The 13927-nt window shown below is 42.7% G+C and overlaps 1 protein-coding gene across 3 annotated transcripts in view; it reads left to right on the top strand.

Moving 5' to 3' along the window:
• The first annotated feature begins 598 nt into the window (after positions 1-598).
• Positions 599-13927, top strand: part of ZRANB1 (zinc finger RANBP2-type containing 1) — a 73672-nt gene continuing 60343 nt past the window's right edge. For all 3 annotated transcript variants that reach the window (XR_008707265.1, XM_055560881.1, XM_055560882.1), the window contains exon 1: positions 599-950. The gene's annotated coding sequence lies outside the window, so the exon portion shown is untranslated. The remainder of the gene's footprint in view (positions 951-13927) is intronic.

Genomic DNA, 13927 nt, shown 5'->3' on the forward strand with positions numbered 1-13927 from the left:
GATGGACAGTTTGAGTAAGCTCCGGGAGTTGGTGATGGACGGGGAGGCCTGGCGTGCTGCGATTTATGGGGTCGCAAAGAGTCGGACACGACTGAGCGACTCAAGTGAACTGAACTGAAACATTTATATTCTTTAGTGTCTTATCAAGAATCTGAAACTGTGTTAAGAAAAAGTGATGCAGAATTGTCACTAAGCAGTTCACTTGGTGAGACGAGGGGGTTGACTTAAGACTTCTGACGAGTCAGTAGCACAGAGGAGACACGAGGAGTTAAACAGCCAAGAGAACCCCTCCTGGTCGCCCCGTCTGCGTCTCCGGAGCCCGCACGGTCGCCTCTCTGCGTCCCCCTCAGGTCGCCGAGTTTCCGCAGCCCCGGCCGCCGCAAAGTGGGCGGGGCTTGGGGGGGCTGGCGCGCGCTGCTGCCTCACAATCGTGGCCGGCGCCTGCGTGACGTCAGCTCTCTACCGCCCGCCTCCCGCGCCTGGAAAGAGGCGGCCGCCCATTGGCTGCACCGCTGGCGGCCTCGGGGCCAATGACAGGGCGACGAGCTGCGGGGTCCGGACTTGACGTTGTGCGGCTACCCTCGGGGTTTATTTGGCTCCGGGGCCTCTCGCCGCCGCCATTAGGAGCCCGCTGCGTCCGAGGCAGCCCCCCCTCCTCGCTCCCCCCTCCCCTCGGCGTCCCCCCGCCTCCGCGCCTGCTCTCCGCCCCTCTGCCCCCGCCTCCGGCAGCGGGAGCCGCGCGCGGGTCCGCGGAGACCATGTCCTGACTGTGGGGAGAGGGCGGAGGCGGCAGCAGCGGGGCGGGCGGAGGCGCGGAGGGAGGCGGAGAGGGGCCGGGCTCGGCTCGTCGCCGCGGGCTGCTCGGGGGGGAGTCGCCGCCGCCGCGGCTGCCGGGCGCCGAGCGTCGGACGGGTAGGAGGAGCAGGAGCTGGAGGAGGAGCCGCCGCCAGGTAACCGGGGCCCCCGGGGAGGGCGCCCTGCCTCAGGCCCCTGGCGGCCCCGCCGCGCGGCCTGGCCGGCCCCTCGCTCCTTCACGGCACCCTGGCCGCCGGGTCTCCCGGGCCGCCCCCTCTGCGTCTTCCCCCACCCCACCCCCGGGGGCAGCATCGCCGGCGAGGAGAGGGGAGGGGGGCACGGGCTGGCCTCGCCGCGCTTCCATCTTGGGCTTTCCTAGTGAGGGGACAGGCCCGGGGCTGTGGGAGGGTGTGGGTCCTCCCGGCTTGTTTACCGACCATCGGTCCGCCGCGGCTGGACGCGCTGCCTGCCCTGCCGCCTCTCTTCCGCCAGATTACGCCCCCCCGCCCCCCTCCCCCCGCCATTCCCCCCACCCCAACTTCTTTTCCTGCCACCTACGGGCTGGTCTCTGCAGTAGGGCCCTCAATACTTGGGTCCGTCGCCACAAGTTGGTACCGCTCCCCCCAAACTTGTATTTCAGCCCACCCCCCGGCGGCTTCCTCTCCGCCTCTCGCGGGTGCCTCCCGTTGTTTCCCTTTTTCTCAGAAAATAAAGGTGGGGGCCGACAGGGGTGGGCTGAGGGGCGGTGGGGGGCTGGTGAGGGGGAGAAGCTGGAACTAGTGGAAAGATTGTCTGGCCCTCTCGCTCGCAATAAACGATGGTTCCGTGCACACTTACCTTGTTATTCCCTTGGCTGTGGCTTGGTGTGTGGGGTCATTCCACAGACAAAAGGACCATAATGAATACTTGCATGTTAAGCTCGAGGGACCAGCAATTGAGGTTCAGCCTGGAAGTTTGAGCCGACCCCATTTATCTTTGAGATAACCCCGGTGTTTGGAAATTCTTCTGGCAGAGAATTTGGTATTTCAGTCAATTGATTCCGTAACTCCGTAGACTTGTATCAGGTTAAACGCCGTCCCCTTCCACCCAAGTACTGTGGTCTGTGTGTTCCCTCTGTGATCTGTTATGTTGTTGTCAATAAATTTAATGTACAGAAATGTTTTAGGAATCCAGTTGAAGAGAAATGTTTCGCTCTTAGAAACGTTATATAATGAGTGGTTTTTTCCTGAGGTCTCTTTTTTTAGTTGACTTTATCACTTGTGCGACCTCAAGGGTACCCATGTTTTGATCAAGCATGGATGACTCAGTGTTCAAACCATAAGCCAGGGGAAACCATGAGGAATTTTGATCTTGGCTTGTGCTAGGGGCCTTAGGAAAATCATTTAATCTACGTTTGTGAACAATTAAGCTGGACTTCTTCTCCTGGTTATTAGTATTATTAATTAAATGGGGCAATTATAAAGAAATTTAGAACTCTGCTTCCCTGTTTGATTTTTAGCTCTTGACAAGATATGCAGTCACCTTCTTATGCTAAAATTTCATAACATTGTTTTTGTAGGGCTGTTAGTGGCACTAAGAGGACAGTAATGGCATATTTTAATCTTTGGGGAGGATCCTGTTTGAATGTCATGAGGGATTTTTATTTCTGTTGTTGTTTCAAGCCCTTTTATTAATGCTTGGGAGCATTGAGACACCCATTTATTTACTTTGGAACGTGCTCGGGTGGGTACGATGAACTCTTTCATGGCAGTGTGTTTTAAGGCTTGTGGCCTTGATTCAGTTCTGTGCGCTGATAAAGGTTTTGGCATATTACATTTAAAATCTGAGCTTAGCATAGGTTTGGAACTCAAGACCCAGGTGTAGGATATTTGCGATAAATTGCCTCCTGTGTGTAATTGATATAGTGAGAGCTGTTCAGTGTGCTTTTGTGCTTAGCTTGCTTTTATAATAGGTGGAAACGTGAAACAAATGGGGATTGCAAAAGTAGACCTCTGTAGCTTTTTGTTTAACTTGGGTCAGTGTCAGTATTTGTGCACTACTGCTCACTTCCCTCCTTCCCCCCAAAGAAGCTCTTGTACCTGGACTTTGAATACGTTTTTCTCCCGGTGATGTGTTTCACCTGGAGTATTTGTGCTTCACTAATGCTTTGAGTAAATAATATCTTGCACATGTTAACATTCACCTTCTCATATCACAACATAAAAACTTCCAGACACTCCCTGTTACATGCAAAGTAAGGTTGTAACTCCTTGGTGTGGTTTTCAGGTTTCTTTATAATCTGTCCCTGATCCATTCTTCAATCTTAACTCTTATTTCTTCCCTTTGTGAATCTTGTAGTTCCAGCCAAACTAACTTGTTTGTTGTTCCTTTGAAGTCCCTCTTGGCCTTTCTTTGTGCTTTTCTTTCTGTTTGAAACCCTCTTCTTCTTGTGTTCATAGATATTCCCTTTATTCTGGCCTTGAGAAGCCTTCTTGACTACTTCAACCCCAATAGGTCTATTCTCACCTCTGCAGTGTGAGACTGTTTTCCTTATCTTTTTTTTTTTCTCTCCTCCTCACAATATGCTGGCCTGGATTTCGATTTATCTTTTTATTCTACTTCCCAATTAGATTTTTAAGATCTTTGAGGACTCGGTATGAACCCTAAGCCCTACATCTGTGCACCATATATTACGCTCTGAAAATATGGATACATGGTCTGACAAAGTGTTTTTGGTTTTAGAGATGTTCTAGAATATGAAGTTTGTACTTCTCTAAGTATTGGAGTTGCTGGAACCTTGATATATGAGGCAAAATACTGGAAACTGTTGGTTCAGTCATATCTGACTCTTTGCGACCCCATGGACTGCAGCACGCCAGGGAAGTCTAGCGTGCTGCAGTCCATTGAAAACTATGACAATCTCTAAAAATTTTTTTTTGCCAGTATGTTTGTATCTAAGTGGCTCAGTGGTTTTTTTTAAAAAAAATCTGCCTGCCAAGCAGGAGATGCAAGTTCGATCCCTGGGTTGGGACAATCCCCTGGAGAAGGAAATGGCAGCCCACGTCAGTATTCTTGCCTGGAGAATCCCATGGACAGAGGAGCCTGGTGGAGGGCTACAATCCATGGGGTCACACAAAGTCGGACACGGTTTAGAGACTAAGCAACATTATCAGCGTAATTCTTTCTATAGAGGATGCTTAACATTTTGATAATGATCATTGTGTTATTCAAATAAAAGTAAGTACTACAGGTCTGTGGTTTATTTCATCTTTGAGTCTGGGTCGGTTACTTGGGTTCGAATTTGGCACCAGTGACATTATGGTCGTTTCATATTTGTATTGTTGTTGATGTTTAGTTGTAAGTCGTGTCCGACTTTTTGTGACCCCAGGGGCTGTAGCCTCCCAGGACCCTCTGTCCATGAGATTTCCCAGGCAAGAATACTGGAGTGGATTGCTGTTTCCTTCTCCAGAGGATCTTCCCGATCCAGGGATTGAACCTGTGTCAGCTGCACGGCAGGTGGATTCTTTACCACTGAGCCACCAGGGAAGTTTACAGGTAGCATTTAGCATCCTGGGAGGGGAAGTTCATCTGTCATCTCAGTTTGCATTTTTAACCTCAGTTGTTGGCTGCATGTGTCACTGATCATGAGGCAGGTGAGGCTCAGGAGAATGTGATTCACTGCTACCTGTCAACACTGTTGGAAGAAAAACACAAACTGGTCCATAGTCGTTTTGTTTACCAAGGATAATACGTGTAATTATGCGGTACATGGGTGGTTGCTGATGCAGTTGGAAAATAGGTGTGTATGTTCCTGTTGTGTTGTGTGTGTGAGTGGGAGGCCCGATGGTTTGTGGATACAGAGTCTCCTAGCAGTAAATCATCTTGATTTATCCATTGCATCTATATAGAAACTTGTTCTCTTCCTCCAGTTCATCAAAATACTTTTCTCCCCCTTAAAATTGATTGGTTTTTAGAAACTAGTTTACATAAAAACTTTTTTTAAGCTTCGGAAACCTTTTTAGCATAATTGAAGCTAACATTGGTCTGTTAACTTTCCAGAAACACTAAACATTTTTACTTAGGCTACTTGCATTTGTAAAAGGGACTGTCATAGAATTACATCAGTAATTTCACCACTTGAGAAATCAGGATCAGTAAGCATTCTTTGCTGTCTGGTATTTTGGTTTGACAGGAGTCATTAGTTTGGATTTTAAAATGGAGGTTGGTTAGGTAAATTGAACATAAAATTAATAATTTTTCAGGTGCCTAATGAACTTTTTAGTAATGAAAACAAACACTGATTTCCTTTATTTTTATAGTTAATTTATTGAGGACAGACTGCCCCACTCCCTCTCAAGCAACACAACGCAATTTTGGTTTTTTATTTTGTATTGTTTGGCAAGTCAGATTTTTATGTGGATTGAATTTACATAAGTAAAAACTATTCAAATGGATAAAAGCATTGTTGAAAATCAGTTGCACATCTCCAGGTGTTTCTTAATTTTAAGGAATATCAGCTTAGGGTATTCCCTGGTGGGCCAGAGGTTAAGACAGCTTTCCAATGCATGCGGTCCAGGATCGATCCCTAGTCAGGGAGCTAAGATCCTACATGCCTTGTGGCAAAAAAATGAAAACATAAAACAGGCAGTGTTGTAACATTCAATAAAGATGTCAACAATGGTCCAAATTTAAAAATATTAAACAGCTTAAATAAACTTAGTTCATATAACTAAGTTTAGTTCATATAACGTAAAATTCACCCTTTTAAAGTATTCATTTCATTAGTTTTTAGTGTATTCACAAAGTTAAATAACCATCACCACTATTCAGAACATTTCTCTCACCCTCCAAAGAGACCCTGTACTTATTTGCAGTCTTCTCCCTTTGTCCCAGTTCCTGGCAGCTGGAAATCTACTTTCTCTGTGGATTTGCCTGTTCTATGTAAATTGGTTGTTGTTCAGTCACTCAGTAGTGTCCGACTCTTTGGAACCCCATGGACTGCAGCATGCCAGGTTTCCTTGTCAAAGAGTTTGCGCAAGCTCATGTGCATTGAGTCGATGATGCCATCTGACCATCTCATCCACTGTTGTCCCCTTCTCTTCTTACCCTCAGTCTTTCCCAGCATCAGTCTTTTGCAACCAGTCGGTTGTATCAGGTGGCCGAAGTATTGGAACATCAGCATCAGTCCTTCCTTCCAATGAATATTCAGGGTTGATTTCCTTTAGGATTGACTAATTTGATCTCCTTGATATCCTCTCAAGAGTCTTCTCCAGCACCACAGTTCGAAAGCATCAATCTTTGGTGCTCAGCTGTTTTATGGGCCAACTTTCACATCATAAATGACTACTGGAAAAATCATAGCTTTGACTATACGGACCTTTGTCTGCAAAGTGATGTCTCTGATTTTTAATACGTTGTCTAGGTTTGTCATGGCTTTTCTTCCAAGGAGCAAGGGTCTTTTAATTTGGTGGCTGAAGTCACTATCTGCAGTGATTTTAGAGCCCGAGAAAATAAAGTCTGTTACTGTTTTCCATTTCTGCCCATTTATTTGCCATGAAGGAATCATACAATATGGTCATCCCTCAGTATCCATGGGGGATTTGTTCCAGGATCCGCCTCGGATATCAAAATCCAGGGGTACCCAGTTCCTTTATATGAAATAACCAAGTATTTAAGGTTTGTCTAGATCCATAGGTTTATGCACATCCTTCTATACACTTTAAGTCATCTCTAAATTACTTATAAAGCCTAATATAATGCTATATAAATAGTTGTCAGTGTGTGTAAATTCAAGTTTTGCTTTTTGGAACTTTCTGGGTATGACCTTTTGTTTCTGGCTTTGTTCACTTAGCTTGATGTTTTAATGTTTATCCATGTTGTAGCATATATTAGTACTTCATTCTTTTTATGGCTGCATAATGAATATTCCATACATGGGTGTATATCACATTTTGTTTATATTTTTCTATTCTTTGAGGGACATTTAGGTTTTTTCTGTGTTTTGGCTTTTATGAAATATGCTGCTATGAACATTGTGTACAAGCTTTTGTGGGGACATAAGTTTTCATTTTTCTTGGGTATATACCTAGGAGTGGAGTTGCTGGGTTATATGGTGTCTCAGTGCTTAACCTTTGAGGGACTTTGTGACTGTTCTCTTCCAGCAGTGTATTATGAGGATTCCATTTCTCTACATGCTCATTAACACTTGTCTTTTTTATTATAGCCATCTGAGTAAAGTGGCGTCTCCTAGTTTTTACTTGCATTTCTCTAATGGCTGATGGTATTGAGTATGTTTTCACGTGCTTATTGGTCATTTGTGTAGCTTTAGAGAAATGTCTATTACAGTCCTTTGCCCATTTTTCAATTGGATTATTTGTCTTTTTATTGTTGGATTGTGAGAGTTCTTTATATATTCTGGATAGAAGTCAGATGATTTGCAAGTGGTTTGCAAATACTTTCTCTTATTCCATAGGTTATCTCTTCACTTTTCTCGGCTTTCTTTGAAGTACAAAGATTTTAATTTTGATGTTCAGTTTATCTATTTTCTTTTGTCATTTATGCTTTTGGTGTTATCTCTTAAGCCATTGTCTAATCCAAGGTCAAGAAGATTTGCATTTCTTCTACACATTTTACAGTTTTTGCTCTTACATTTAGCTCTTTGATAATTTTGAGTTTTGTATGTAGTATGAGATAGAGATCTAACTTTACTCTTTTTGCAGATGGCTGCCTAGTAGTCCCAGCATCATTTGCTGAAATTCAGTTAGCTTTAGTAACATAATTATTCTCAACTAAAATTGATTATATATGCAAGACAGCATTCCCTGGGTGTCTGAAGAAATTATCCTGACGTTGCAGATGGAGAAATGGAGTTCTACTGGGTTGCAGCAGTATCCTTGTGATTGGAATTCTGAGGGCAAGACATTTCTGTAACTTTTAACAAGTCACTTTTAAATCCTTTTCTGATTGGGGTGGGTAATTAACTTCATTTTTTTGGTATTTAATGATGCTAAAGTTTGTTTTTAAATGTGGGAATGATAACAATTTGCAGAACTTTTGACTAATCTTTGTTTGAAATACTATCCTTTGATATCAGTGGAATAGTGAATTGCTTTTTGTTGACTAAATGATCAGTGAGCGGCTGTTTTATAGCAAGCTCTGTTTATAGAGACATAAAAATGAGTTTTTTTTTTTTTTAATAGTTGATCATTCGAAACAAACCTTAATCCACTAAACAAAGTACTGTGAAGTGGTAAAGAAATGACTAATTTAGCACAAAATTATGATTGGATCAAGAAGGGTTGTACAGGAGTGGAAACAGTTAAGCTAGGCTTTGAAGAAGGTTTCTAGGTGTGTGTGTGTGTGTATGTGTATATATATATATATGTCTGTACACACACACATACAAGCGGGATGAGAGAACATTGTTTGCAGAAGCAACCATATATAGTGAAGGGATGGAGACGTGACAATTACATGTCACATATAAGGGCCAGCAGAGGGTATAGTGTGGCTTAAGCATGTGGTTGAGGTTGGAGTATCGATCCTAACACCTGGATGTGAGTGCTTTACTCTTCTCCAGTCCCTACTCCTCATTTTCCCTTAGAGCTAGTATTGTCGAGGAGCTAGAAAATAGAAAGGAGAAATGATCCTCTCCAGTGTGGATCGTCTTTACAGGTAGGAAGAAGGAAGGGTTGCCTCTGTGTGGGGAGGGGATATGATGAGGCTCTTTGTTGTATTAAGTTTAAAATCTGTATTTACATTCTAGTATATAGAGAGAGCAAACAAGGGAAAAACAGAAGCAAACAACCAAATACCCAAACCAAACCCAGATGGTGATAAGTGCTCTGCCAGCAATGTAATGAAAGTAGGATAATGTGGTGGAGAATGACATCAGTGTGGTGAGGGAAGATTTTTGAGGAGGTAATATTTAAATCTAGTTTTTGATGACAAGAGCTGGCCGTGTGAAAATCTAGGGAGAGAGAATTCTAGGCAGAGGAGATTGCTCCTGGAAAACTCTCACGGCGAGCCTCAGCTTGCTTGTAAAAGGAACAGAATGAAATCTGCTTTTATGTAAAGATTTGCAAGAAAGACTGGGGAAATTTTAATTTTATTCTGAGTGAGTAGGGTATAAGACTTGTGTGGTAACCTGGTTTAGGCTTCTAAGAGACGCATCTGGCTTCTATGCAAGGATGGTGGCTAGATTAGAAGCAACAAGATTAGTGGGGAGGTTATGTAGTAATCCATGTGAGAGTTGGTGGTGGCTTGGAGGGGGGCATGATAGGGTAATCTGGAGAAAAACTCAGATTTGGGGACTTGTTTTGGAGGTAGTGTCAATGCCTCATGGTAGCCAGACACAGTGACTATACAGTCAGTCCATCTTGTAATCTAATAGTCACGTTTCATTCTGGGAAAATGTTTTTGTAACTCTGGAAGGCTGTGGTGTATTAGTTGGGAAAAATAGAAGTCAGAATTTGAGCTTTACTTCCTGAAGTTTGGGCAAGTTCCTGAACCGTAGGCAAGTTCATTTTACCTTTCCTGAAGCCACAGATTTATTGTCATTAAAATGAAGATACTTGTACCTCAGAGGGATTCTGTACCCGAGGGTTGGAAAGTACCCAAGGGTTCTGAAGATGAAGTGAAATAATACAAATGTTCTGTGATCTGAAGCTTCATATAAAATCGAAGGTGTATTATTTCAAACTCACATTTGTTCATATTATTTATAGGATGTAGATCTTGAGATTATTGGTACTAGTCCCCAAGCAACAGTTAGAACTGGACATGGAACAACAGACTGGTTCTAAATAGGAAAAGGAGTACATCAAGGCTGTATGTTGTCACCCTGCTTATTTAACTTATATGCTGAGTACATCATGAGAAACGCTGGGCTGGATGAAGCACAAGCTGGAATCAAGATTTCTGGGAGAAATATCAATAAACTCAGATATAGAGATGACACCACCCTTACGGCAGAAAGTGAAGAGGAATTAAAGAGCCTCTTGATGAAAGTGAAAGAGGAGAGTGAAAAAGTTGGCTTAAAGCACAACATTCAGAAAACGAAGATCATGGCATCCGGTCCCATCACTTCATGGGAAATAGATGGGGAAACAGTGGAAACAGTGTCAGACTTTATTTTTTTGGGCTCCAAAATCACTGCGGATGGTGACTGCAGCCATGAAATTAAAAGACGCTTACTCCTTGGAAGGAAAGTTATGACCAACCTAAATAGCATATTGAAAAGCAGAGAGATTACTTTGCCAACAAAGATTCGTCTAGTCAAGGCTATGGTTTTTCCTGTGGTCATGTGTGGATGTGAGAGTTGGACTGTGAAGAAGGCTGAGCGCCGAAGAATTGATGTTTTTTAACTGTGGTGTTGGAGAAGACTTTTGCGAGTCCCTTGAACTGCAAGGAGCTCCAACCAGTCCATTCTGAAGGAGATCAGCCCTGGGATTTCTTTGGAAGGAATGATGCTAAAGCTGAAACTCCAGTACTTTGGCCACCTCATGCGAAGAGTTGACTCATTGGAAAAGACTGATGCTGGGAGGGATTGGGGGCAGGAGGAGAAGGGGACGACAGAGGATGAGATGGCTGGATGGCATCACCGACTCGATGGACGTGAGTCTGGGTGAACTCTGGGAGTTGGTGATGGACAGGGAGGCCTGGCGTGCTGCGATTCATGGGGTTGCAAAGAGTCGGACACGACTGAGCGACTGGACTGAACTGAACTGAAAGACAGATAACACATCATAATTTTTTCAGGTGAAGAGCCTTGGATCTCAAGGATTTGGCAAAATCCCCGACTGAGTAACAGGTGGAGAGGGACATGAACTCACATCTAAGAAGTGCAGTGCGTTCTTCTCTATATGAAATATTGAGAGATGGAACTCATCTTCCCAAAGTAAAGTACAGTACATTTTCCCATAATAATGCTTTGGTGAAAGGCAGTAAATCACTGAAGGAAAATACTGTAGAATATTCTTGACGCACACATGTGTTTGTGTTTGTAAGGATCTTTTATGTTCTTTTTAAGACTTTTAACTTTAGTGGGGTGTTGACATTTTTAAAGTTGCTGAATAGCAACACCAGATTTTTCTTTTTTGAACAGAGTACTTTGGTGGAGATGTGAAGTATTAAGGTAGGAAGACAAGTTAAAATAATAAAATATTTGAGAGAAGTAATGAACTAAGACTTGGTGGTAGCGGTAGAAAGAACTGACAATTCTTGAGAAATATTTGGGATATAGGAGGCCACATTTGCTCTCATACAAAAGGACTGTTGTGTACCTGTTTCGTGGACTCCCAGGTGGCTCAGTGGTAAAGACTCCACTGGCCAATGCAGGAGACAAGAGATGCAGGTTTGATCCCTGGATCAGGAAGACTCCCTGGAGGAGGAAATGGTCACCCACTCCAGTATTCTTGCCTGGAAAATCCCATGGACAGAGGAGCCTGGTGGGCTACAGTCCACGGGGTCACAAAGAGTAGGACACGACTGAGCACGCACGCACGCACGCACATGGACGTATATAAATACAAATATGTTTTCCCACCAGAACTGTCTGAAAGTAAATTGCAGTCTTGATATCCTTTAATCTCTAAATATTTCAGTGTGTATTTTATTAAAAAAAAAAAGGGCTTTCTCCTATGTAACCACAATAGAGGTATCAAAGTCAGGAAATTAACAGTGTGATTAATTCTTAAGAATAAGATTCTATAAATCTTAAATTTTGCCAGTTGTTCTGTTAATGTTCTTTATAAACACAAAAGAAAATCTGAGATCATGTGTTTGTTTTTTATAAGCTCCTTTAATTGGAACAATTAAGTCCTTGTTTTTCATGATAAGTTTTTGAAGAATATAGGATTAGTAATTTTGTAGTAGGGCTTCCCAAGTGGCACTAGTGGTAAAGAACCCACCTGCCAACGCAGGAGACATAAGAGATGTGGATTTGATCCTTGGGTCAGGAAGATACCCTGGAGAAGGGCATGGTAATCCACTCCAGTATCCTTGCCTGGAGAATCCTGTGGACAGAGGAGCTTGATGGACTATAGTCCATAGGGTCACAAAGAATTGGACACGACTGAAGTGACTTAGCACACATGCAATTTTGTAGAAAGTCACTTAATACGGCATTTCTGATGTTTTCTCATGATTGTAGTCAGAGGATGTACTTTTTGGCAAGAATACGACACAGTTTTATTCTTAGAACAATATAACAAAAGGCAAATGATGTTTTTCCTGGTGTGGTTAACTTTGATTATTTAGTTAAGGTGTCTGCTGGCTTGGTGACATAACCAGTTATGATTTTGGGGAAATACTTAGAGACTATTTAAATATCCTGTTAATACTCAAATTTTCACCTACTAGTTTTAATGTTCACTCGTGATCGTTTTTTTTTATTCTAGTGGGAAGACTGCCAAATGGTGAATTTTTAATCGAGTTAGTTCTTTTGCATTTCTTTGATTTCTGTTGTAAGGAGGAACTTTTCTTCTCCATTATATATTTGTTAGTTTGGAGACTTACGGAGTTTTCTTTTAGTCCGTACTTCAAAAATCTTTTCCTATTTTTATGTGGGTGCTTGAGTTGATTCACATTTAGCTAGTGGGAGCCCTTCATGTTAATTTCAGTGTCTTTTTAAAATTCAAAATGTTGGGTGTGAACATATTTCAGATTTCATTTTTCATTTATTTTTTTGGCACTTCTGTTTACTCATTTATCTTTGGCTGCACTGGGTCTTGGGTGCTTTGCGAGGGCTGCTTTTGGGTTGCGGTGTGCAGGCGTCTCATTGTGCTGCTTCCCTTGCTGTGGATGGATCTCTAGGGCTAGTGGACTCAGAGTGGTGGCGCATGGGCTTAGTTGCTCTGAGGCATGTGCTCTCTTCCCAGACTCGGGATTGAACCCGTGTCTCCTGCATTGCAAGGTGGACTCTTAACCACAGGACCACCAGGGGAACCCAGATTTTATTTTTTAGAGCAGTTTTACTAATAAGTTCACACCAAAAGTTATGTAGTTTTAAAAACTTACTGTCATTCTGAGGACTGTTTTTTGTTTTTTTTTTTTTTAAAGAAAATATTTCCTGGATATTAGTGACTAAAAACATTGTTAAGTAGATTTTTTAAAGTCTTTATTTTTTAGAGCAGTTTAGGTTCACTACAGAATTTAGCAGAAAATAAAGTTTTTATACTCCTCACGCTACACATACATAACCTCTTTTACTATCAGCATCCTGCACCTGAGTGGTGCATTTGTTATGTTGATGAGTCTACTGTGATGCATAATTACCAGAGTACATAGCTTACATTAAGGTTCATTTTTGGTGTGTACATTTTATGGGTTTTGACAAATGTATAATGACATGTATCCACCATTATAATGTCATACAGGATAGTTTCATTGCCCTAAAAATCCTCTGTGTTCTGTCTGTTCATCCCTCCCTCTCACCAACCCCCTGATCTTTTTTTTTTAATCTCCATAGTTTTAGTTTTGCCTTTTCCAGAGTGTTATGTACTTGGAATCAAACAGAATATAGCCATTTCAGACTGGCTTCTTTCACTTAGTAATATGCCTTTATGGTTCCTCCATCTCTCTTCATGGCTTGTTAGTTCATTTTTCTTTAGTGCTGTTTTCTTGTCTGGATGTACTACAGTTTATCCATTCACCTTCTTAACTTTGGTTGATTGCAAGTTTTGGCAGTTATGAATAAAGCTGCTGTAAACATTTATGTGCAGGGTTTTGTATGGACCTATAATTTCAATTCCTTGGAGTAAATTCCAAGATACACAATTGCTTGGTCATATGGTAAGAGAGCCTGCTCAGTGGAAAAAGACCCTGGTGCTGGGAAAGACTGAGGGCAGAAGAAGAAGGGGGTGACAAAGGACGAGATGATAAGATGGCATCATCGCCTCAGTGGACATGAGTTTGAGCAAACTCTGGGAGATAGTGAAGGACAGGGGAGCATGGCTTGCTGTAGTCCATGGGGTTACAAAGAGTTGGACATGTGACTTAGCGACTGAATAACAACAATGTGGCAAGAATAGGGGTTTCCCTGGTGGCTCAGTGGTAAATAACCCGTGTGCCAATGCAGAAAATGTGGGTTCACTCCCTGAGTCGGGAAGGTCCTCTGGAGAAGGATATGGCAACCCACTCCAGTATTCTTTCC

Source organism: Bubalus kerabau, chromosome 22 (genome assembly GCF_029407905.1).
Source record: "Bubalus kerabau isolate K-KA32 ecotype Philippines breed swamp buffalo chromosome 22, PCC_UOA_SB_1v2, whole genome shotgun sequence".
Classification (NCBI taxonomy): Eukaryota; Metazoa; Chordata; class Mammalia; order Artiodactyla; family Bovidae; genus Bubalus; species Bubalus kerabau.